Consider the following 24,532-nt stretch of genomic DNA (forward strand, 5'->3'; position numbering starts at 1 on the left):
TATTTGGTATATTAATATATTTATAATTTATAGTTATTATAATATATTTATTTATAATATTACAATATATTCAAATTATATAATACATTTTAAACTTATGAAACATATAAATCATATAATATTTATAATCATATATGTGAATCACATTGTTAATTTCTGTGACAAATCTGTATCTTCATTTAGATCTTCTAAAAGCAGAGCCTGAGAGAGATGTTCTTGTGGAAATGTCTCTCTTAGGAAGAGAGTGAAGGAAGTAAATAGGGCAGGAGACAGGTCTCCCATGCAGCTAAGGGCAATTCACCAGACAAGGGGCAACTGGGAGTGTTATCAGTCAGCATTCATGGCAGTTAGGGGACGCAGCAGGCTACCAAAACTATCTACTGAAATCTATTCATTTTTAAGCATGAATATATACTCCCAGCCATGTAAATTTTATACATTATGGTAACTGTTCTGGGAAAAAGAAATTGAGTTAGGGATGGGTGAAATAAAAGCTCAGAGGGCATATTACAAAGTGAATTAAGCCAATCTAAAAAATTACATACAATGTAACTTCAACTATAGGACATTTTGGAAAAGGCAAAACTGTGGAGGCAGAGCAGTGAAAATACTTTCTGTGATACTATAATGGTGGACCCATGTCATAAATTTGTGTAAACCCATAGAATATACAACACCAAGAGTGAACCCAAATATCAGCAATGGACTTTGGGTGATCATGATGTCAGTGTAGTTTTATCAATTGTAACAAATGGACCACTCTGGCAGGGGATGTTGATAATGAAGGAGGCTATAGGCAGGGGGCTATAGGGGAGATCTCTGTGCCTTCCTCTCAATTTTTCTGTGAACCTAAAACTTCCCCAAAATTTTTAAGAAAAAAAAGAGGATTTTATACTGGGTGATTGAATGGTAGCATTCTAATGATGCACATCTCTGAGACACAATAAAAGACTGATATAACTAAATACACAGTAAGCAATAAATACACAATCCCTTCCCCAACCACAGTTACACTTTATAAACAGATTTTCCAAAACTGAGGAAATCTTGTGAACAGCCATTGTCTACAATTTAGGTGATTTTTTTCTTAAGCTTTCGTAACTCTGTACTAATGAGTCTGTGTTCAGCCACCATTCAGTTGTAGCTTTTAATTGCAAACTTTAGAACACTCTAAATTAGGGGTGAGTGAAGCCAAATTCACTAAAACCCAATACATGCTGATGGGCTTAAATTTTTCCCCAGTGTAGACTTATATTAAACCTCAAATCCCACATAAATTTGCATTATGGAGAGTGTAATTCTTATGTTCTGATTTATTTACGCTTAACTCCACAGACGCATTGTTTGCTAAGACTTGTTTGATGTCCAAGATGTCTTGGGAGTGGTATTTTTCTAAGTTGGCTGTTTTGCCAACAGAATACAATGTATGTTACACAATTTACCCATTGTGTCTTGATTCTTGATCATCCAAATGCATTCTTTCATTTCTATCATGTCATTATTGACATTGCTACTCCCCTCACTTGAAAATACAAAACAATCATACTTGTCTAACTTGTATAAAGGTAGCCTAGAATCAGAAGTCCAGCAATATGGTGAAAGAATTAGCAGAAACCTCTATCCCAATGAATTATCTATTCTGCAATTTAGAAGAAAAGAAAACCCAGGAACAATGAGCAAAATTAAGTGGAATTAATAATAAGCCCTTTAGATGTCACTGCAGGAGCCTGCAGTAATAGTGTGACAGATTGAGGCCTCAGAAGGAAGATCTGGCATTTCAGTGCTGTCTTAGAAACAGAATAGTTGGCTTTGGGCTCACATGAGTCAAGGCAAGCAAATGAGGTCTATTTCAGAACCAAAATCATGGAAGGGTTATCCTGAATGACAGGAGAAAGAAAAGAGCTGTACCCTTCTCTATGACACTGAGAAATGAGAAGTGAGCATGCTCTTGCCTAGGATTTTGAGTGGGTAAAAATGTCTTCTCTATATCCCATGGAAATTAAACTCATGGTAATTCAAAGAGGAGAAAAACAAAGTAAAATCTAGTTTCAAACTATTGAAACTCTTTGGCAGAAGCAAATGCAAAGAGATTCATATTAAGTGCTATACAAATTAGAGTGCATAAGGTGTCTACAGACAAAAATAGTCTCTGCTGAAGATCTGGTTGCAAAAAATAAGAAAATGATCCACAATGAGGGAGAATCAGAGACAGAAAAAAGAAAATTAAACCCAAAAAGAAAGCCCAAAAGAAATATATGAAGACTGTCAATATGACAAGAAAGAAAGAACTGAAAGAACAAAAATATAACATAAAGCATTGACAAAAACAAACTGTGTTCTTTAGAAAGAGTAAAAAATTATGAAAAAAAAAATTTAATGTAGGGGCACCTGACTGGCTCAGTCAGTAGACCATCTGACTCTTGATTTTGGGTTGTGAATTCAAGCCCCATGTTGAGCATGGAGCCTACTTTTTAAAAACCTTTTTTTAAAAATACTAATGAAAAGAAAAAAGAAAGGAAAAATTCCCAAAATCAGAAAGGGGAGGATATTACAATTAAAAATGGAAGTTATTAAGATCCATTTTTTGACAATAAAATTCATAATGTAGATGAACATATTCTTAGAAAAATCATAATTTACTAAAATTGACATAAGAACTAAGAGAAAATGTAAATAGTCATTTCTGTGTTAAGGAAATTTATCGTTTAAAAAATGGACTCCTCACAAACAAAAGGGTAGTCCCATAGGACTTTTCAAAGTTGCTAAACTTGTATTGGTAGAATAACACCAAGCTTACAGAAATCTTTCCAGAGAATGGAACAAGAGGGAGCACTCACCATTTTATTTTATTAAAACATAATCAACTTGGTTTTAAAACACAATGAAAGCATTATATTAAAGTAAAAATAGGGGTGCCTGGGTGGCTCAGTCAGTTGAGCACCTGACCTCGGCTCAGGTCGTGATCTTGCGGTTGAAGAGTTCGAGCCCCACATTGGGCTCTGTGCTGACAGCTCAGAGCCTGAAGCCTGCTTCAGATTCTGTGTCTCCTCTCTCTCTGCCCCTACCCTGCTCATGCTCTGTCTCTCTCTGTCTCAAAAATAAATATAAACATTAAAAAAATTTTTTAAATAAATAAAAGTACTGGCCAATCCTACTTATAAATGATAATTTAAAAGTTAATATTTGCAAAGATATGCAGTAATATATAAAACTGATAACATTTTATGTCTAATTTAAGTTTATCCCAGGACTACAAGGTTGATTTGACATTAAAAAACAAAATGTAATAGGACTCAGTAACAAAACAAAGATGAAAAATATTATCTCAAAAGATGAGTAGGTATCATTAGATAAAAGTCAACCTCTACTGATGACACAAATTACAAATTCTCAGCAGGTTGCCTGGGTAACTCAATTGGTTGCGATTCTGACTCTTGATTATGGCTCAGGTCATGATCCCAGGGTCTTGGGACTAAGCCCCGCATCAGGCTCTGTGGTGAGTGTGGAGCCTGCTTGAGATTCTCTCTCTCCCTCCACCCCTCTCCCCTGTTTGCTCTCTCTCTAAAAATTAAAAAATAAAAATAAAAAACAAAAACTACTAGCAAACCCAGAATATAAACATTTGCCTCAATACTCAAAAATGACTTATGACATTTAGCAACTAACAGGTTTGCTCTTATTCTTTCTATTCAACATTGTAAGGCAAGGAAAATAAAGCAAATGTATAAGGATCAGAAAGTAAGAGTTAATGATTTTTACATGATGTGTAATTTACAAATGCAATTTCTAATAGCCAACATCATTGAATAGAGCAGCACAATAAATTTCATGATATTCATACAATGGAATAGTATGCAGCTATAAAAATGAATGAACTAAGGCTTTTCATGAAATCATTATTGGCTCTTATAAATACATTGTTGAATAAATAAGTCAGACACACAAAAAAATGTCTGTATGCTTTCACCTATAAAATTTCAAAGCTGGCAGGACTAATCATTGATGGTAAAAAGCCTGGATATTTGATGTATTTGAGGCAAAGAAGAGTGTAATAACTGAGAGGGGACATGAGGGATAGTTATGGGTTTTGATTAATCTTTTATTTCTTGGAAAATATAGAGAGCACATGAATGTATTCATTTATAATTATTCACTAGGCTATATTCTTACCTTTTTTTTTTTTACTTTTCTATATTATAGTCAACTTTAATTTTTTTTGTTTACAATCCAACAAAGTAAAAAAAAAATTTAAGATTGGTACTTCTGTGTAAGAAAATATGGGAAATTAATATCTATCTACCAGCACTATCTATCTACACACACACTTATATTTGAAAATAGAAACACTGAAGAAACAAACAAGAAGCAAAGCACAGTCGTTATTTTTAAAAGGAAAAAAGAAAAATCGAAATAAAAATTCTCAGATTACACTTTTTATACACTTTTGGTTTTGAACCAAGTGAATGTTTTACATATTCAAAAATAGACTAAAAAGTTACACCTAAAATGAAAAATCAACTGAAACAGACCTTCTCCTCTTGTTAGTATTTAGAAAGTTTCAAGAATCCATTGTTTTTACACTATCAACAAAAACAAGCTGGTTATGCAAGAAAATTAGAGTTAAAAAAAAATCAGAAACTTGAGAACACAAATGTACTAAATTCCAGAAAAGATTAAACACATTATAGGATAAGAGAAACTTATGGCTCATGGAGACTTGTGAAGGGGGAAATATTCTATCATGGATGAGGTTTAGGAGAATATATGAAAACTGTCAACGTACTTGCCATGGCCGTGAATGGCCTTGTCTGATAGTTCGAAATTCTGAGCCACCTTAGCCACATCTCACCCACCCACCCTCTGGCATGGATCTTCACTGGAGGCTCAACGGTGGCATGTGAAAAGTTGGATGCAGGACAAGAGTTGGGAGAGATCGCAGTGAGGTGCATTGACCCTTCCCCAAGTACACAGCAAATATCCAAGAGCAAAGGCAGGAAAGGAACAAAGAGAGATTAAATGATCAAGACAAATACTCAAGACCAGCCAGGCTTTCAAATGAAAGGCTGAAGGCAGAGCAGGAGAGCTTAACTATAGTTATTTTTACACTCCTCTCTGAGTAATTGATAGAATAAGTATACCAAAATTGGTAAAAGACAAGATGTGAAAAATGCTATCATGCAATTTGACCTAAATGGCATTTATAGAACATCCCACCTCACAACTGAAGATATTCATTATTTTCAGTTGCATATGGAACTGTCACCAATATAGACCAATATTCTAGGTCATAAAACAAGTTTCAATCAATACAAATGAGTGGAATCATGCAGAATGTATTCTCTGGCCAAAAGCATTTTAAATTAGAAATAAACAGCATTAAGAGATCCAGAAAATCCCCAAATATGTGGCAATTTAGTAACACCACTTTAAATAACTCATGAGTCAAACAAGTTATCAAAAGAAAATTGAAAAGTGTTTCAAACTGAGTGATAATGAAAACTTGACATTCCTAAATGTGTAGGTTATAGCTAAAGAGGTGCTTAGAGAAAATGAAATTGCTTTAAATGACTATAGCAGACAAGAAAAAAAGGTTGAAACTAATTACTTTAGCTTCCACCTTAAGAAGCTAGGGGGGAAAAAAAGCAAGTTGTACCAAAAGTAAGTAGAAGGAAAAACAATAAATACTGGAAGTCAGTAAAATAGAAAAATGATAAATACAAAAATCAGTAACTCAGTGCTTCAAAAGTAGTAATAAAATGAGTCAAAAATCTTGCAGAATGATTAAGACAAAGAGACAACACTCAAACTGCCAAAATCACGGATAAAAGAGGGGATATCCTTACAGGTCTATAAACATTAAAAGGATAATAAAGGAGTGGTGTGAAAAACTTTATGATAATAAACTCTTTACCATTGCTTAAATGAACAAATCTTTGAAAAGTAAAACTTACCAAGGTTTAAACAAGTAGAAAGAGAAAATCTAAAAATCTAGAAATCTCAAAATCTATTGCAAAATTCAAAAATTTAATTTAATAATTTATAACTTTTTAATAATAAAAAAAATCTTCCACAAAGAACAATCTGGGCCCAGATGTCTTAATAGCAATTCAATGAAACATTAAGAGAGAAAATGCAAATTCTATGTAAACTTTCTCAAAATACAAAGGGCAATTCTTTTTTTTTTTTTTAATAAATTTTTTTTTTAATTTTTTTTTTTCAACGTTTTTTATTTATTTTTGGGACAGAGAGAGACAGAGCATGAACGGGGGAGGGGCAGAGAGAGAGGGAGACACAGAATCGGAAACAGGCTCCAGGCTCCGAGCCATCAGCCCAGAGCCTGACGCGGGGCTCGAACTCACGGACCGCGAGATCGTGACCTGGCTGAAGTCGGACGCTTAACCGACTGCGCCACCCAGGCGCCCCACAAAGGGCAATTCTTTACACATTTTATAAAACTGTCATAATACTGATGCCAATAACAGACAAAGACATTCAAAGAAAAATATTACAGATCAATATCCTTCATGGACAGGGACACAAAATACTTAATAAATAAAATATTAGTAACTCTTTCCCAGCAGTGTTTAAAAAGGATAATAAATCATGAAGTACAATTTATCTCAGGAGTGCAAGGTTGTTTTAACATTTGAAAATCAAGCAATGCAATTCACCACATTAAAAGAATGAAGAGAGAGAAAAAAATGATTATTTCAGTAAATGCAGAAAAGCATTTGATTGAATTTACCACCTCTTCATGATAATAACTCTCAGGAAACCAAGAACAGAAGAGAAATTCCCCATTCTGATAAAGTACATTTATGCTACAAAAACAAAAACAAAAACTCCTCACTGTAGTTAACATCATGCTTAATTGTGAAATATTGAATGATTTTCCACTAAGTTAAGGAAGAAGGCAAAAATATCTGCTCTCCTAATTTGTATTTAACATTTTATGGGAAGTCTAAACTAGTGAAAATAAAGGTGGGGGAGATGCTGGGAGGAAGGAGAAAAGGAAAATAAGTATTGGAAAAGAAAAGACAAACTTGTTGACTTATTATTTGCAGAGAGATGATTTACACAATTCCCTATGGGTTCTACTAAAAAACGTCCAGAAGTAAAAATTAAATTTAGCATGGTCACAGAAGTCAACGTCAATATACAGTAATCAAATATAATTCTAATTCTCGCAAGTAAGAATGGACAAATAAAATTTACAAAACAATAGTGCCACCAACAGTGTCATAAACGTATTTAAGAAAAAATTAAAATATGCAAATTTCCCATACTAAATAATATGCAACATGCAAGTTTCCTGTCCTAAAGACTATAAAATAGTACAGAAAGAAATTAAAGGCAAAAATTAAAAGAAAGAGAGAGGTATCTATTATATCCATATTTTAGAAAACACAACAGGGTTGAGATGTCAATTCTTTGCAAATCATCTAGATTCAACGCAATCTCAGTTAAAATCACGTCAGGCTTTTATTATTTACTTACTTCAGAAATTGGTAATATGATTCTAAAATCACTATGAGAAACAAAGGACCTATAATAACTAAATCAACTTTGACAAAGAATAACAAAATTGGAGAACTTTCAATACTTAATTTGAAAACTAAAAAAATCAGGGGGGTGTATTCTTAGGCTAAAGACAAATAGGTCAACTGAGACACCAGAAATGGAGCCAATAATCAACTAATGTTTTACAAAGTCACTGTATTAGGTATCCCTGTATTGTAAATTACCACAAAACTTAGTAGCTCAAAACAACAAACATTTATTATCTCACAATTTTTGTGGGTTGAGAATTTCAGTACTGCTAAGCTGGGTCTAGGCTCAGAATCTCTTTCTGGACTGCCATCAAGGTATAGCTGGAGCCTTAGTCATCTCCAAATGCTCCTGGAAAAGGATAGGATTCAAGCTCACTCATTTCATTGTGAACAAGATTCAGTTCTTGGCAGGTTGTTGGACTGAGGACCTCAGTTCTTTGTTAGCCAGTTTCTTCCCACATGGGCCTTTCAGAAGGGGAGCTCATAACACTGTAGTCTGTCTCATCAAAGCAAGAGAGGAGTCTGAGAGGGAGGGAGGGACTAATGATGTGCAATATTTTTGCATGGAACTAATTCTGTTATCAGTGTTGTGATGTTTCTGTTCAATTATATGACTTTTAAAATTAAGTTGTTACTGCTTTTTATGTATACTGGTTGCAAGTATTTTGTCAGCTCTATGTGCTATAAATATATTTTCCATCTTTGGCTTGCCTACACATTTTACTAAGAATTCTGATCAAAATACCAATAAAATATGATTTATCCATATAGTTTTCTTTTATGGACTTTGCTATCTATGCTTTTTCTAAGAAATTTTTGTCTACATCCACATCACAAAGATATTCTCTTATGTTTTCTACTAAATGTTTTATTTAACTTTTACATGTAGATCATTGATTCTTTTTGAATTAAGTTTTTTTTAAATTTTTTTAACATTTATTTATTTTTGAGAGACAGAGAGCGACAGAGAACAAGCAGGGGAGGGGCAGAGAGAGAGGGAGACACAGAATCCAAAGCGAGCTCCAGATTCTGAGCTGTGAGCACAGAGCTCCATGCGGGGCTTCAACCCACGAACCATGAGATCATGACCTGAGCCAAAGTCTTGACGCTCAACCGACTGAGCCCCCCAGGTGCCCCTTGAATTACGTTTTATGAAGTAGGAGTTGATGTTAATTTGCCTTTCCTTTATGGATATTCTCTTGGTGGTGTTCTCATAACATTTATTGAAAAGATTTTTCTTTCTACATTCAATTGATTCCATGCCAATATTGCATGAGATCACTTATAACAAAAAATTGAACTCATAGAAACAGTGCGTAGAAAAGTGGTTGCCAGACAGGCGTTATGGGTGCAGGAAAATAGGGAGAGGTTGATAAAAGGTACAAACTTTCAATTGTAAGATAAATAAGGTCTGAGGATCTAATACATAACATGGTGACCATATTGATAATACTATATCATATAATTGAAATTTACTAAGAGAGTGGAACTTACATATTCTAAGAAATGGTAAATTTGTGAGGTAATGGGTGTGTTAATTAAGTTAATGAAGGGAAACCTTTCACAATGTATACATGTATCAAATCATCACTTTGTACACTTTAAATATCTTATAATTTTGTCAACTATACATCAATAAAAATAATTTAAAAAATAAAAACATCACCTCTAAAGAAATTAATAGTGCGGGTCTATTTCTGGGCTCTCTTTTCTCTTCCATTAATCTGTTTACCCTTATACCAAAACAACACTATCTTATTACTGTAGCTTTATATTAAGTCTTGAAGTCATAAACTTTAATTTGTTTATATTTGTCTTATTTTTCAAGACTGTTGTAGCTATAGGGTCGTTTGTAAATTTTTACAAAACACTAATTGAGATTTTTATTAGAATTACCATAAACCTACAGATCAGTTTGGGAAAACTGAGATGATAAAATATGGAGACTTCCTATTCATAAACATGGCATGTCTTGCCATTTAGGTCTTCTTTAATTTCTCTCAGCTATGTATTAAATTTTTTATTGCATGCCTTTCGATATACCTGTACCTATTTTATTTACTTTTATCCTATTTTTAAATAAATTATCTTTTATCTTTATTACATATTCCATTTTCTAATTATTTGCTGCTACTCTATGGAAATATATATATTTTGTATATTGCTCAGGTATCCTGCAATCTTACTAAATTTACTTACTATCCAAGTTGAGCTTTTCATAGATTTCTCAGAATTATTTATTTAAATATCATGCTGTCTTTGAACAAAGACAGTTTTACTTCTTTATTTTATTTTACTAATTTTTTATGCCTTTTGTTTTTTTACTTCTTGCCTTATTGCACTGGTTGGGACCTCTAATACAATGCTAAATAGAAGTGGGAAGATCAGACACCTTTGCCTTGATCTCTACCACAGCTAACAATGTTTAACATTTTATCATTGAGTATATTGGTAGGTGTAGTTTTTCAAAAAAAAATTTTTTTTAACATGTATTTAGTCTTTGAGAGAGAAAGAGAGAGCATGAGAGAGGGAGGGGCAGAGAGAGAGGGAGACACAGAATCTGAAGCAGGCTCCAGGCCCTGAGCTATCAGCACAGAACCCGACACGGGGTTCCAATCCATGGACCATGAGATCATGACCTGAGCTAAAGTCACTCAACCAACTGAGCCACCCAGGCGCCCCTAGGGGTAGTTTTTCATATGACCTTTTTCAGATGGAGGAATTTTCCTTTTATTCATAGCTTTCTGTGTATTCTCAACATGAATGGGTTTTAAATTCTATCAAATTATTTTTAGGCATCAATAATGACAATCATGATTTTTTACCTTTGTTCTGAAAATCTAGTAAGTTACATTGATTTTCAAATGTAAAAAAGATAATTTAATTCCTAGAATAAACCCTATTTCATTATAATCTACTATATTTTTTTCATACACTCCAGATTCAATTTGCTTATATTAGGCTAAGGATGTGTTTCTGTATCCATGATGCTATTGACCTGTAAATCTTTTTTTTTTGGGGGGGGGTAATATCTTTGTAAGATTTTGCTATCTGTGTTATGTTTTCTTTGTAAAATAAGTTGAGAAAATTTCCCTCCTATTTCCTAAAAGAGTTTGTGTAAGATTGGCATTACTTCCTCCTCAAGGGTTTGATAGAATTCACAAGTGAATGCAAATCTTATTTGAACATGACTGAAATTCTTTTTTTTTTTTTTCTTAAGTTCTTTGGCTAAATAGACAACCATTCAGAACTTCTAATTCCTTTTGTGTCAGTTTTAAGATGTGCTTTCAAGGGGGTGCCTGGGTGGCTCAGTTGGTCAAGCAATCAACTTCAGCTCAGGCCGTGATCTCATGGTTCATGGGTTTGAGCCCTGCATTGGGCTCTGTGCTGACTGACAGCTCAGAGCCTGGAGACTGCTTTAGATTCTGTGTTTCCCTGTCTTTCTACCCCTCACCCCCTTGTGTGTGCGTGCACTCTCTCTCTCTCTCCCTTTCTAACACACACACATAAAATAAAATAAAATAAAATAAAATAAAATAAAATAAAATAAAATAAAATAAAATAAATAAAATAAAATATTTAAAAATGTGCTTTCAAGAAATTAGTTCATTTAAGTGGTAAAATTTATTGGTATAAAACTATTAGTTATAGTTTCTTTCATTTTTTAAAAAAAATTTTTAACGTTTATTTTTGAGACAGAGAGAGACAGAGCATGAACAGGGGAGGGTCAGAAAGAGAAGGAGACACAGAATCCGAAACAGGCTCCAGGCTCTGAACTGTCAGCACAGAGCCCGACGCGGGACTCGAACTCATGGACCGTGAGATCATGACCTGAGCCGAAGTTGGACGCTTAACCAACCGAGCCACCCAGGCACCCCCTTTCATTTTTTTAATAACTATAAAATCTGTAGCAATGGTGCCTTTTATAGTCTTGATACAGTTATTTGTTTTTCCTCTCTTCTTGATCAACCTTACTCAGGGATTATATATTCATTAAAAAATTTTAAAGAAAATTTTTACATTTGTTAATTTTCTGTTTCATTGGTCTGTTTACTCTCACTGCTTTCTTCTCATTGTCATTTATGTTATTATTTTAATATTTATTACCATTATTTTATGATTGCTGAATATTTCTCATGAGTTGATACTTTCATTATTATGAAATATTCCTCTTTCTTTCTAGTAAATCTCTATGACTTGAAGTCTATTTGGTCTACTATGAATATCACCACTGAAATTTTCTTTTAGCTATTGGTTTCATGGCATTATTTTTATCAATTTTTACTCAACTATTTAAGTATATTTAAATTTTATCTTTTATAGACAGTATATAGCTAAACCCTGTTGTCATTTAAAAAAAATCTAACCTGATAGCCTGTGTCCTTTAATTGAAGGATTTCATCCTTTTCATTTAATGTAGTTATTGACATGCTGGATTTAGGTGTATTTTATTTGTTTTCAACTCATATATTTTTTGTTTTTCTATTATTCTTTTCCTCTTTTTTTGTCTAACTTTCTTTTAATACTTGATTTCTCTGTTAGATTTTCAGCTATACATCTTTATATTACATTTAGTAGTTGTTCTAGAAATTACTGTAAGAATCTTAATTTAAAAGTTAATATTATATAACTTTGCCTTGCCATGAATAGAAGAAGCTTGCCATAGCAATAGTTTTATTTTTCATTGTCCTTTGCACTTTTATTCTCATATATATGTAATATAATACTGTATTATACAGCTACATCTATATAATTGGTAAATAACTGGGCAGTGATATTTGTCACTACATGAATTTCTTTATCCCCAGGAACATTTTACCCAAAGGATTTTGCATCCATTTGCTAATATTTGCTTCAATAAGTTTTTATATTTGGGGTTGCAAATTGGCGATTTTCGAATTCTGTCTTGATTAGCTGTCACTTCCCCCACCTTAGAAACATCTCTACAGTAATTAAAAGCTAATGAATAAACAATAGAAAATTATCATTTCAAAGGTAAACATTTGCAGGCCATGTGTTCTTTTTGAAATGTTCTATATAATGTTGGAGTGCTAGACATAAAGGCCAGTCTGACTGGAGTTTCCTTCCTCAAAGCAGGATGGCATCTCCAGGCCTCCATGAAGTTCCAAGAGCCATTACCCAGAGATATGCCATGGAGCTCTAAAGTTCTCATGAGTTGGTTCTGGAAATGTCCCTTCCTTGTTAACTCAGTTAGAAATGATTAATATCCCAATGGGGACACTCCCAATGGAGTCGGCTTCTGGGTTGCAGTGGATTAAGGTGTATGTATCTGCACCCGATTAAATGCTTGCCAACCAGCTTCTGTAAAAACAGATTTCATACCCAAAGGCATCTTCTCTTTTCTGAGCTGATTATCCTCTTTCAAGCAAAGAAGAAATAATCCCTGACACTCTTGTGCATTAGTGTTGCAGAGCCTATTCCATTTTATCTCTGCCTTATTTGCTTGGAATAGCCAACTTTCTCCTTAACAGGAATTCAAAAAAGTGCTTTTTTAAAAAGAAATATAAATTTTCAGGTCAAAAAGGTCAGCTCTTTTGAGAACCATACGGTACCCTATAGCTCAGAAACTTCAAACCAGAGTAATGTCATCCCCAGCCATTCTTCCCAGTAGAAGGGCCTCACTGGGGTAGTGGGATAACCAACTCTGGATTTTTCACAAGTCCTACAGGCGAGTAAATTCTTTCAGCTATGTGTAACTCCTTTTCCCTACTAGCTGACTCTCAAATGTAACTCTACTACTTCCCAGTCATGGGTCCTTGATCCATGGAATCCTTCTCCCTACTTTATATTTAAGGATGCTGAAGCTGAGAGAGATAATCCATTATAGTGACAAGCATTTAGCTGCCCTATCATGTCTCCTTACCTTTTTCCGGAGCCTCTCATGAAATCTGCATTGATGACTCATTCCTGACTCATTCCAGAATGAGGGATTTCCCATACGCAGAATTTTCAGTGCAAAACCATGATAGTTGTAGGCAAACTAAATGGCTGGACACTCTTAACCCTTACTCTTGGGCTGAACTACAATTTCTATCTTTTTTTTTTTTCCTACTAAGTAGAAATCTCATTAATTCTACCTAGTTAACCAAATGCAATATTTCTGCCAGAACCTCTCGAAACCTCATGCACTACATCCTGATACCATCCCAGTGTCATTCTGGTCTTCCTCTGTCATCCAATTTTTTTAGGTTGTTCAAGCCAAAGAAAAAGATGCTTGCCACCCCTCCAGTGTGTCAATCTCCTATGAGATTCAAGGTGGACAGACCTTGATCTCTGATCTTCTTAAAACTTGCCAGGAGATTTCTTATGGACTGTATAGGTGACTATCAGTCCCAGGGATTCTCATCATCATCTTTCCAATAGGCTTTGGGCTCCTGGATGACTAGTACCCTGCTCTTACATGCCAGAGTCTCACCTTGGTCCCAGATGTTCCCCACATAGGTAGGCTCTCAATCTATAAATACATAATCTGTTATTTAATTTGTTCAGATTCCCTAGTAATCCTTGTAAAACAAAAACAAGAAAAACACATATACACATAAAGGGGAAAACACACCAGCAGCCCACTAAGCTTGTGTACCTTAGACTCTGTAACACCTGGATTCACAGCCCAGTTTCACTGCTTTGTGTGATCCTGGGCAAGTCATTTACTTCTTTGAGTCTAGTTCTCCTTGCTGCTGTAGGACAGGGTAATGATTAAATGATTTACTATCAGTAATGTACTCATAACTGTACCTGGGAAACAGTGGGAACTTACGAACTGTTCAGTTTCTTTCTTCTCTTAAGCTATGTACCAGGACTTCTCTTCCCCAGGTCTTTTCGTATTTGGTCACTATGTGTCCTGCATAGAAGATGGAGAGAGTCTGTCCCCTGCAAGATGACACTGGGCTTTAATAAGTTGCCAGCTGGACTGTAGGGGCCCTGCAGGTGCTGATTTGGTCGGTTTCTGCAGGGGTAACACAAGTGTCATCTTGCAGGGGCCAGACTCTCTCCATCTTCTATGTAGGACACATGGTGACCAAATACTCCTGGGAAGTACCTGGAGTCACTCCCAAGCCCTCCTGAGTCCTCACTGACTACACAGTGCTGAAGGCACATGTGGGCACTAATTGAATAAAGCTTTCTCAGAATCAATATGGCTTGACTCCAAGTAAGACGACTATTTAAATAAGCAAAAGGAAATGCTACTCACTGGCCTCTGCTGTTTGTCTCCTAATTGCTAGCATATTGGGCTGACTCGGAACCAATTTATGTACAGAAACCAGACAATTAAAAAGGTCTCATTACTAAAACCTGGGCATCCTTTCATGCAAATGAAGCACTGTGATATACATGGGATGACTTTGATCAAAAAACCTGAACTCGGCTGCACATGTACCTCTAGTTGCAAACAGGTCCCAATGGGGTTAAGCCTTGGGCTACCTTTGCTAAGTTCCTTTTGTGGCACAGAGAAAGCAAGAGCACCATCTCCAGTCTACAGCTGGGGCACCCATGTCGGTAATGGAGACAAAGCAAGGATATTGTCCTCTACCCGTGTGCATTACCCTTCCTGTACCCCTGGTCTCAAGTCTTCTCCACTCCCAAATCCTGCACCTCTGCACATCTTCAGCTACTCACAGTCACAGCCATGCTCTGAGGTCACATCATGATCATCATAAGAGAGTAGAAATATCCACCTGCTCCTACAAAGCTTACCATATTCTACATTGTGCTAAATGCTTCACATGCATTATCACATTTGAGTCTCACTGCAAGCTTGGGACATAGGAACTAATATTATCTCTACAGATTAAGCAACTGAGTTTCAAGTTCACACAGCTAATAACTAAGAGGCAAAACATATACACAGATGTGTATAAGTATATACTTATATCAGTTTCCCACTGTGTCTTTTCTGCAATCTCTGATTTAACATTTTAGTCCGTGTCTAAAGTCTCTCTCTTCACCTGTCCCAATAAAACTGCCCTAATTTATCCTCCTGGAGAACTCCAGTGCCCCTGCTTTTTCTTCCCAATCCACCAATCTCAGCCCAGCTTCACTTCCTTCCCTGTCAACATGGTTACTGATGTCAGTCATTTCAACTACATGCTTACCAATTCCCTCCACTCCTCTGATCCCTTAATCTTTCTCAGCATAGACTCTGATGATGTCCAGACCCCGATTAATACAACCACCTGTTTTTCCCTTTGCTGCCCCAGGGATACAGAGTGCTGCTGGAGAAAATCCATGACACATGCATGAATTCAGGCATTGTTAAGCTTTCAGGCTCACTCAAAAATCCTTTATCCTGCTCATGTTGGATCCCTTTCCTATTCACCACAGTGATGACTCTTAGTCTTGTCTTTATCTTCAGGCACCCCACCAGGCTCCTGCCCTCATTCTCTCAGCTGATGAATAAGTGGTCGGTGTCACTGAGAAAATTGAGATCGTTAAGTGTGAACTCCTTCAACTTTCCTCTAAAATCCCTTTACTTTCTCTATTTATGTACCCACAAGTCCCCCAGATTTCAAATATCCTGGTCTTCAGTAGGACCTCACTTTGTCAAAGAGATCCCTGGACCCTGCCGTGCCACTAAGTGTCCAGTGAGTACTTATGTTTACCATCAATCATTCCATTCACTCCTGAGTCCCCTGCCATCTCCCCATGGTCCCTCTAGAAAGAATAAGTCCATAGTCCCCACTCTATTCCTCATCTTAATGGAAATGTATAACTTTTAATAGTGCTTAGCATACCCTCTTTTTGAAACTTCCTCCTGTGACGGTGCATTTTTTTTTAATCTTAGGGCAGGTTGCTCAGGGTTGTCTCACTCTACCTGCTTCCCCTCCTCCACTGGTTAGATTTTATTTACATATATAACTGAAAATACCATATATAAGCTGATGATTCCAAACCAATTTCCCAAACCCAGACCTCAATTAAACACAGAGACCTGCACTTATATAGCAAATAATTATATGTCAAAAATTAAACCCAACCTCCTCCTTCTAAAATAGTTTTCTGTAATCTCTGTGTTAGTTAATGGCATTCAAATGGGTAAAATGGCTCAAGGTCAAAACTTAATAATGACATTTTATCTTTTCTTATTAGGTACTCCCACACACATGCCCAGTCAATATTAAGTCCCACAGATTTAATCTCATTCATCCATTCCAAAGTATGTATTTGAAATCCTCTGTGTATGAAGTAAATAATTACACCTGCAACAATGCACAACTTCAGGGGTATCATGCATTTTGTGCAACACGATAATTTTGAGGTATTGTACTACACATGGGGGATATAAGGACATGAAATAATTGACATTCTCTGCCTTCATCGCTCTTTAAATCTAACGGGAGAGCATAGGCATCAATAAGGTAACTATCAAGTAAATGAAACACTGCAAAGATATAACAGGAAATGATGATTGAGCCAGAAATTGAAGGATGAGGGAAAGATAAAGAGTTGAACAGGGTGGGATAAAAGGGTTCATGCAGAAAGTCATACAGGCGAATGTCTTGGGGCAGAAGCACCATGAAGCATACTTGTTACTGAAAGGCCAGTGTGGCTGAAGCAGAAATTGATGGGGCGGGGTGGTAATTGTACAAAATGGGACCAAAGAATAGAGGAGAATCTAACCACACAGAACATTAGACTATATAAACAAGTTATGTCTCTGCCCTCAGAGTACTGGCAAGTTACTGAGGGAAGATGTAGATCATTTTACACCTGGAGACATCTACAGATTTTAAGCAAGTGAGCATGTGTGAGAGAGAGAGAGAGGGAAAGAAGGAAAGAACAAGACAGACAGAGAATCAAATTTGAATTTTGAAAAAAAAAATTCTCTGCTTCAGTGTGGCAACTAACTTGGTGAGGAGCAAGGGTAGATGTCGGGAATGTTAAGGCAGCTATGGCAGAAGAGATGTGATGGTCTCTTGGATCAGTGTGAGGGCAGTGAGACTAGAGACAAGTAGATAGGTTGGTGAGTCATTTGGGAGGTAAAATCAACAGGACACAGTAATGTGTTGAATATGAGGGATAAAGAGGAGAACAAAATATCTGATTCCTACATAGTTTCCTGGCTTTTATAATTGGATGAATGCTGGTGCCATTCACTGGCTCAGACAACAAGGGGAGAGGATTATGTGATGTGGGGGAGTACTAGGAGACTGTTAAGTTGATCTTGATTTAGAGCATATTGGTTTGCAGGGACTTTCAGCCTTCGGAGGAGATTATACAAGTGTGAAACTCAGAAGGGAGATGAGATGAGGCTGCATATATGTGTATGAGCTATCTGTGTGTAGCTGATAACTGAGGTTATGGTATAGGTGAAAATGTTCAGGGAGAAAAACTCGAGTGACCTAGGAAAAAAGCACATGACCAAAGTCTGAGAACAACCTTTACTGGTAGAGTAAAAGAATGAGCTCAGAAAAGAGACAAGTGGCAAGGGAAGTACGAGGAAAAACCAGAAGAGTGCTGTCTCATGGAAGCTAAGGGCTGAGAGTGTTTCAAGAAGTAAGGAGTGATCATCAGAGCCAAAAGGTGCAGGTCAAGAAAGATGGCATACAAAAATACTTCTATTCGGTAGAGCTACTTGGAGGTGGAATTATGTGAACTAAAGTCGTATAGGAATGGTTGAGGAGTAAATAAGAGATAGGGACATAAGAACACATTCTTTTGAGAAATTCAGTACAGCCTTCCTTTATTGATTTATTACCCTTCATTCTTTTTCAGAATTATTTTGCTATTCTAGTTCTTTGCCTTTCCATTGCCTTTATAACAATCTTATCCATTTCTACAAAATTTTGCTGTGACTGTTATGGTAATTGCATTAGCCTCATAAACTATAAACTATAAACTTACCTTATAGCCAGAGCTATAGCTGGAGGAAATGTGCAACTAAGATTTGACTTGTATTTAATGCGAAGGCTTGAGCACAATTAAAATCTAATAGAAAAATCTAGTTAATAGGAGGAATCTATGTATAAGGGAAAGGAAATGCTGGGGAAAGGAGTGGATGGGATCTAGTATTCAGTAGGAGGTTTGGTGTTGGCTCCCAAGTGGAAAGTCTCCTCTGTTATAACAAGAAAAAGTAAAGGGGGAGCTGCTGAGAGAAGATGTAGGTCATTTTATAGGTTTGTAATTGGGAAGACAAGGGAATTCTTGTTTTGGTGGCCTCTATTTTGTTTCATTTTTTTTTTCTGTAAAGTGGACATGAAGTAAAATAGATTGAGCAAGAACTGCTTCAAGGAAAATGGGGTAGACATACCTTTCCCTATTCCTTCCCCTAACTACATTGTATATGAAATATATTCTCACATTATATATAAAGCAAATAGAAGAAGACTCCGAAGTAGAAGGAGAAGATGGCGGACTGACTGGGCATCGGGATGAGAAGGAACAACACCACAGTGAGTGAGTTCCCTGGGTTTTACTTTTTTCTTATACATTCCAGACATGTTGCTTAAAAAGCCCACAACCTAGGAACAGAAATATTCACAGACAAAACAAAACAAAACAAAACAAAAAAAACAACCTTCAACAAAAACCTGCTCTTTCTAGCCAAAGGACCAGGAAATAGATAGCCTAGCAATACAGAAAACTATAGACAATAACTGCTCTACTATAGTAAAACATAATAGGAAAAAAAGGTATGCCTTTACCTCAACTCATACCAACAAAAGTCATATGAGGATTCTATACTTCTATCCTTGTCAGGTTGTCTTTGGTTGTTGAGAGGGGCATATTGGAATCTACAACTTGATAAAAAAACACCTATAAAAAAAATCTACATCTGTCATTATACTTAATCATGAAATAATGAACCAGGAACAAAGCATCCAATTTAACATAGTCCTGGATGTTCTAGGCATGACAAGAAGAGGAAATAAAGGACATGCATGTTGGGAAGGAAAAAATAAAACATATTGTCTCTATTTGAAAAGGACTTGATTGCCTACACAGATAATTTCACGAAATGTACAACTTCTTAGAACTAATACATGAGGTTCAATAAAGTTGCAGGATACAAAATAAACATACAAAAATCATATTTGCATATAATAGCAGTGAACACATGGATACCACAATTTAAAATATAATACCATTTAGGGGAGGAGCAAAAGTCGTGGAACAGCATGGAAGTTTTTTGTGTGTCTCGCATCCATGAAATACAGTCAGACCAACACTAAACCATCCTGCACACCTAGAAAACTGATTGGAGAATTAACACAACAATCCGCACAACCTGAGCCACAGAATTCAGCAGGTACGTGGTGTGGAGAGGTGAACTTGGGGAGCCAGAAGCCGCGGTGGGCAGGGAGGTGCTTTTGTGGGGGAGAGAGGATGGATATGAGGGGGCGAATATGGGAAGAGCACCCCTCCCCAAAAGCAGCTGGAGAGAAAGTGGATTGGAAACAGCCTCAGGGACTAAACTAAAAAGGGAGAAAGGAGAAAGGAGAGGGTTTAAATTCCATTAAGAATGTAAACAAGGCAAGCACAAAGGCTGCAACTCTGCAACTCAATACCTGGTGGTGCTCTGGTGGGAAGGGCAAATCCCCAGGAGCAGAGTAGGGTCCGGGAGGTTCTCAGACCACATGGGAAAAAGCGGTTCCACTGCTTGAAGGACATTTGGTAGAGACTGTTGAAGTCACCTGGTCCCAGCAGACCCCAGAAAACGGCCACGTTTGCTGGTGCTGGAACAAGGTCGTTAAGGGTGAAGGCTGGTACTGGATGTGTGTTGTAATTTTCCATAATCCCTGAAAAGCTGCTGCTACACGATCTCGCAAACTTTTTCTGGGGTGGGCTGGCATCTGGCCATAGTCTCGGGGCACCGGCAGCAGCAGGGTCCAGCGGGCATTCCTGGGTGCAGCTGACATTCGGCCATTGCTCATTCGGCCACTGCTTGGTGAGACCCTCCCGCAGAGTGGTGGAACAGGTCAAAGCCGCAGTCCTCCGGAAGTAAGGGGCCAGGGAAAACAGTCGTATTTGAGACAAAACTTGGGAGAGAGGTATCTGCCTGGGGCATGGTCATGAAGACTGAAAAAGCGGGGAGTGGACAAAAGCTGAAGACAGAGGATGGGTGCACAATTGCTGATCTGGGAGAACATACCAGGTAGCTGGGTGACGCCATTTTTACCACTCCCACGCATGCGCATACGCACCTACAAGCCCTGCAACAATCCACCCCAGTAGGCTAGCAGCGCCATCTAGTGGAGAATGGAGCCATTACACTGAGCCCCGCCCAACTGGGCCAACCTTGCTCTTCAAGAACACAAGTCTCACCGCCTGCTTAGTTTATGGACTATAAAGCACTTCATAGTCTGATTTCTAATGGAAAATGAAGTAATTTCAGTCCTATTTCAATCTGTTAGCAAGTCCCTCTATTCAATTTTCTTTCTTTTTTTTTCTCTTTTTCACTTCTTTTTCTTGAATACAGAAAGAGAAAAACTTCATTTTTATTTTCAGTTTCTATTAAAAATATTTTTCTTTATTTTTTACTATATTTTTTACTTTTGTATAAATTTTTTCAAATTCTATTTTACTTCCATCGTTATATTTTAGTCTGCTTCAGTGTATTCACTTTTTCAAATTTTCAAATGATTTCTTTTTTTTCTTTTTCTTTTTTCCCTTTTTCATTTTTCTTTTTCTTGAATGCAGAAAGAGAAAAACTTCATTTTTACTTTCAATTTCTATTAAAAATATTTTTCTTTAATTTTTTACTATATTTTTTTACTTTTATGTGAGTTTTCTCAAATTCTATTTTACTTCCATCATTTTATTTTAGTCTACTACAGTGTATTCACTTTTTCAAATTTTCAAATGATTTCCTTTTTTTCTTTTTTCTCTTTTTCGTTTCTTTTCTTTTTCTTGAATAGAGAAAAATTAATTTTTATTTTTAATTTTTATTAAAAATATTTTTCTTTAATTTTTTCTACTATATTCTTTACTTTTGTGTAAATTTTTTCAAAATCTATTTTACTCCCATCATCTCATTTTAGTCTACTTCAGTATATTCATTTTTTCAAATTCTCAAACGATTTCCTACCTCCTCCCCTTTTTTTCTCTAATCTGTCAAACCACTTTCAACACCCAGACCAAAACACACCTAGGATCTAGCATCATTTATTCGATTTGTGTGTGTGTGTGTTAATTTTTTAATTTTAATATTTTTTATTTTAATTTTTTTAATTTTAATTTTTCTACCTCATTAATTCCTTTTCTCCCTTCAAAATAACAAAATGGAGGAATTCACCCCAAAAGAAAGAGCACGAAGAAATGAGAGCCAGGGATTTAATCAACACAGATACAAGCAAGATGTCTGAACCACAATTTAGAATCACAATAATAAGAATACTAGCTGGCATTGAAAAGGGATTGGAATCCCTTTATGAAGAGATAAAAGAAGTAAAAACTAGTCAGGATGAAACAAAAAATGCTATAACTGAGCTGCAATCACAGATGGATGCTGTGGCAGCAAGGGTGGATGATGCAGAACAGAGAATCAGCGATATAGACGACAAACTCATACAGAATAATGAAGCAGAAAAAAAAGAGGGAGATTAAGGCAAAAGAGCACGATTTAAGAATTAAAGAAATCAGTGGCTCATTACAAAGGAACAACATCAGAAACATAGGGGTCCCAGAAGAAGAAGAGAGAGAAATGGAGGTAGAAGGGTTATGTGAGTAAATCATAGCGGAAACTTTCCTAACTTGGGGAAAGACACAGACATCAAAATCCAGGAAGCACAGAGGACAGCCATCAGAGTCAACAAAAACCGACCATCATCAAGGCATATCATAGTCAGATTCACAAAATACTCAGGCAAGGAGAGAATCATGAAAGCAGCAAGGGAAAAAAAAGTCCCTAAACTACAAGGGAAGACAGATCAGGTTTGCAGCAGACCTATACACAGAAACTTGGAAGGCCAGAAAGAAGTGGCAGGATATATTCAATGTGCTGAATCAGAAAAATACACAGCCAAGAATTCTTTATCCAGAAAAACTGTCATTCAAAATAGAGAGATAAAAAGTTTCCCAGACAAACAAAAATTAAAGGAGTTTGTGACCACTAAACCAGCCTTGCAAGAAATTTTAAGGGGGAATCTCTGAGGGGAGAAAAGATGAAATATATATATCTATATATACACACACATACACACACACATATATATGTATATATATATATATTCATATATAGGAATATATGAATATATATATGTATATATATGAATATATATATTTATATTGAAAATATATTGAAAATAAGGGGATGGAGAACCATCTATCATGCTAATGGTCAAGAAAAGAAAGCCAGAGTAGCCATACTTATATCAGACAATCTTGACTTTAAAATAAAGACTGTATCAAGAGATTCAGAAGGGCATTATATCATAATTCAGGGGTCTATCCACCAAGAACACCTAACAATTGTAAACATTTATGTGCCAAATGTGCAAGCACCCAAATATATAAATCAATTAATCACAAACATAAAGAAACTCATTGATAGTAATACCATAATAGGAGACTTCAACACCCCACTCACAGCAATGGACAGATCATCTAATCAAAATATCAACAAGGAAACAATGGCTTTGAATGACACACTGGACCAGATGGACTTAACAGATGTATTCAGAACATTTCATCCTAAAGCAGCAGAATATACATTCTTCTGCAGTGCACATGGAACGTTCTCCAGAATAGACCATATACTGGGACACAAATCAGCCCTAAGTAAGTACAAAAAGAACAAGATCATACCGTGCATATTTTCAGACCACAACACTATGAAACTCGAAAGCAAACACAAGAAAAAATTTGGAAAGGTAACAAATACTTGGAGACTGAAGAACATCCTACTAAAGAATGAATGGGCTAACCAAGCAGTTAAAGAGGAAATTAGAAAGTATATGGAAGTCAATGAAAATGATAACACCACAACCCAAAACCTCTGAGATGTAGCAAAGGTGGTCGTAAGAGGAAAACATATAGCAGTCCAGGCTTTCCTAAAGAAGGAAGAAAGATCTCAGATACAAAATCTAACTTTATGTGTTAAGGAGCTGGAAAAAGAACAGCAAATAAAACCCCAAAGCAGCACAAGACAGGAAATAATAAAGATTAGAGCAGAAATGAATGCTACCGAAACCAAAAAACAGTAGAACAGATCAATGAAACCAAAGCTGGTTTTTTGAAAGAATTAACAAAATTGATAAACCACTAGGCAGTTCGATCAAAAAGAAAAAGGAAAGGACTCAAATAAATAAAATCAAGAATGAAAGAGGAGAGATCACAACCAACACAACAGAACTAAAAACAATAATAAGAGAATATTATCAGCAATTGTATGCCAATAAAATGGGCAATCTGGAAGAAATGGACAAATTCCTAGAAATATATACACTACCAAAACTGAAATAGGAAGAAAAAGAAAATTTTAACAGAACAAGCACCAGTAAGGAAACCAAATTAGTAATCAAAAATATGCCACAAAACAAGAGTCCAGGGCCAGATGGCTTTCCAGGGGAATTCTACCAAACATTTAAGGAAGAGTTAACAGCTATTCTCCTGAAGGTGTTCCAAAACATAGAAATGGAGGAAAACTTCCAAACTCTTTCTATGAAGCCAGCATTACCTTGATTCTAAAACCAGACAGAGACCCCACTAAAAAGGAGAACTATAGACCAATTTCCCTGATGAACATGGATGCAAAAATCCTCAACAAGATATTAGCCTAACTGGAACCAACAATACATTAAAAAAATTATTCACCATGATCAAGTGGGATTTATACCTGGGATGCAGGGCTGGTTCAATATCCATAAAACAACGTGATTCACACATCAAGAAAAGAAAGGACAAGAACCATAGGATCCTCTAAATAGATGCAGAAAAAGCATTTTACAAAATACAGCATCTTTTCTTGATAAAAAACCTCAAGAAAGTAGGGATAGAAGGAGCATACCTCGAGGTCATAAAAG

This window comes from Panthera leo, chromosome D2, assembly GCF_018350215.1.
Source record: "Panthera leo isolate Ple1 chromosome D2, P.leo_Ple1_pat1.1, whole genome shotgun sequence".
NCBI classification, from domain to species: domain Eukaryota; kingdom Metazoa; phylum Chordata; class Mammalia; order Carnivora; family Felidae; genus Panthera; species Panthera leo.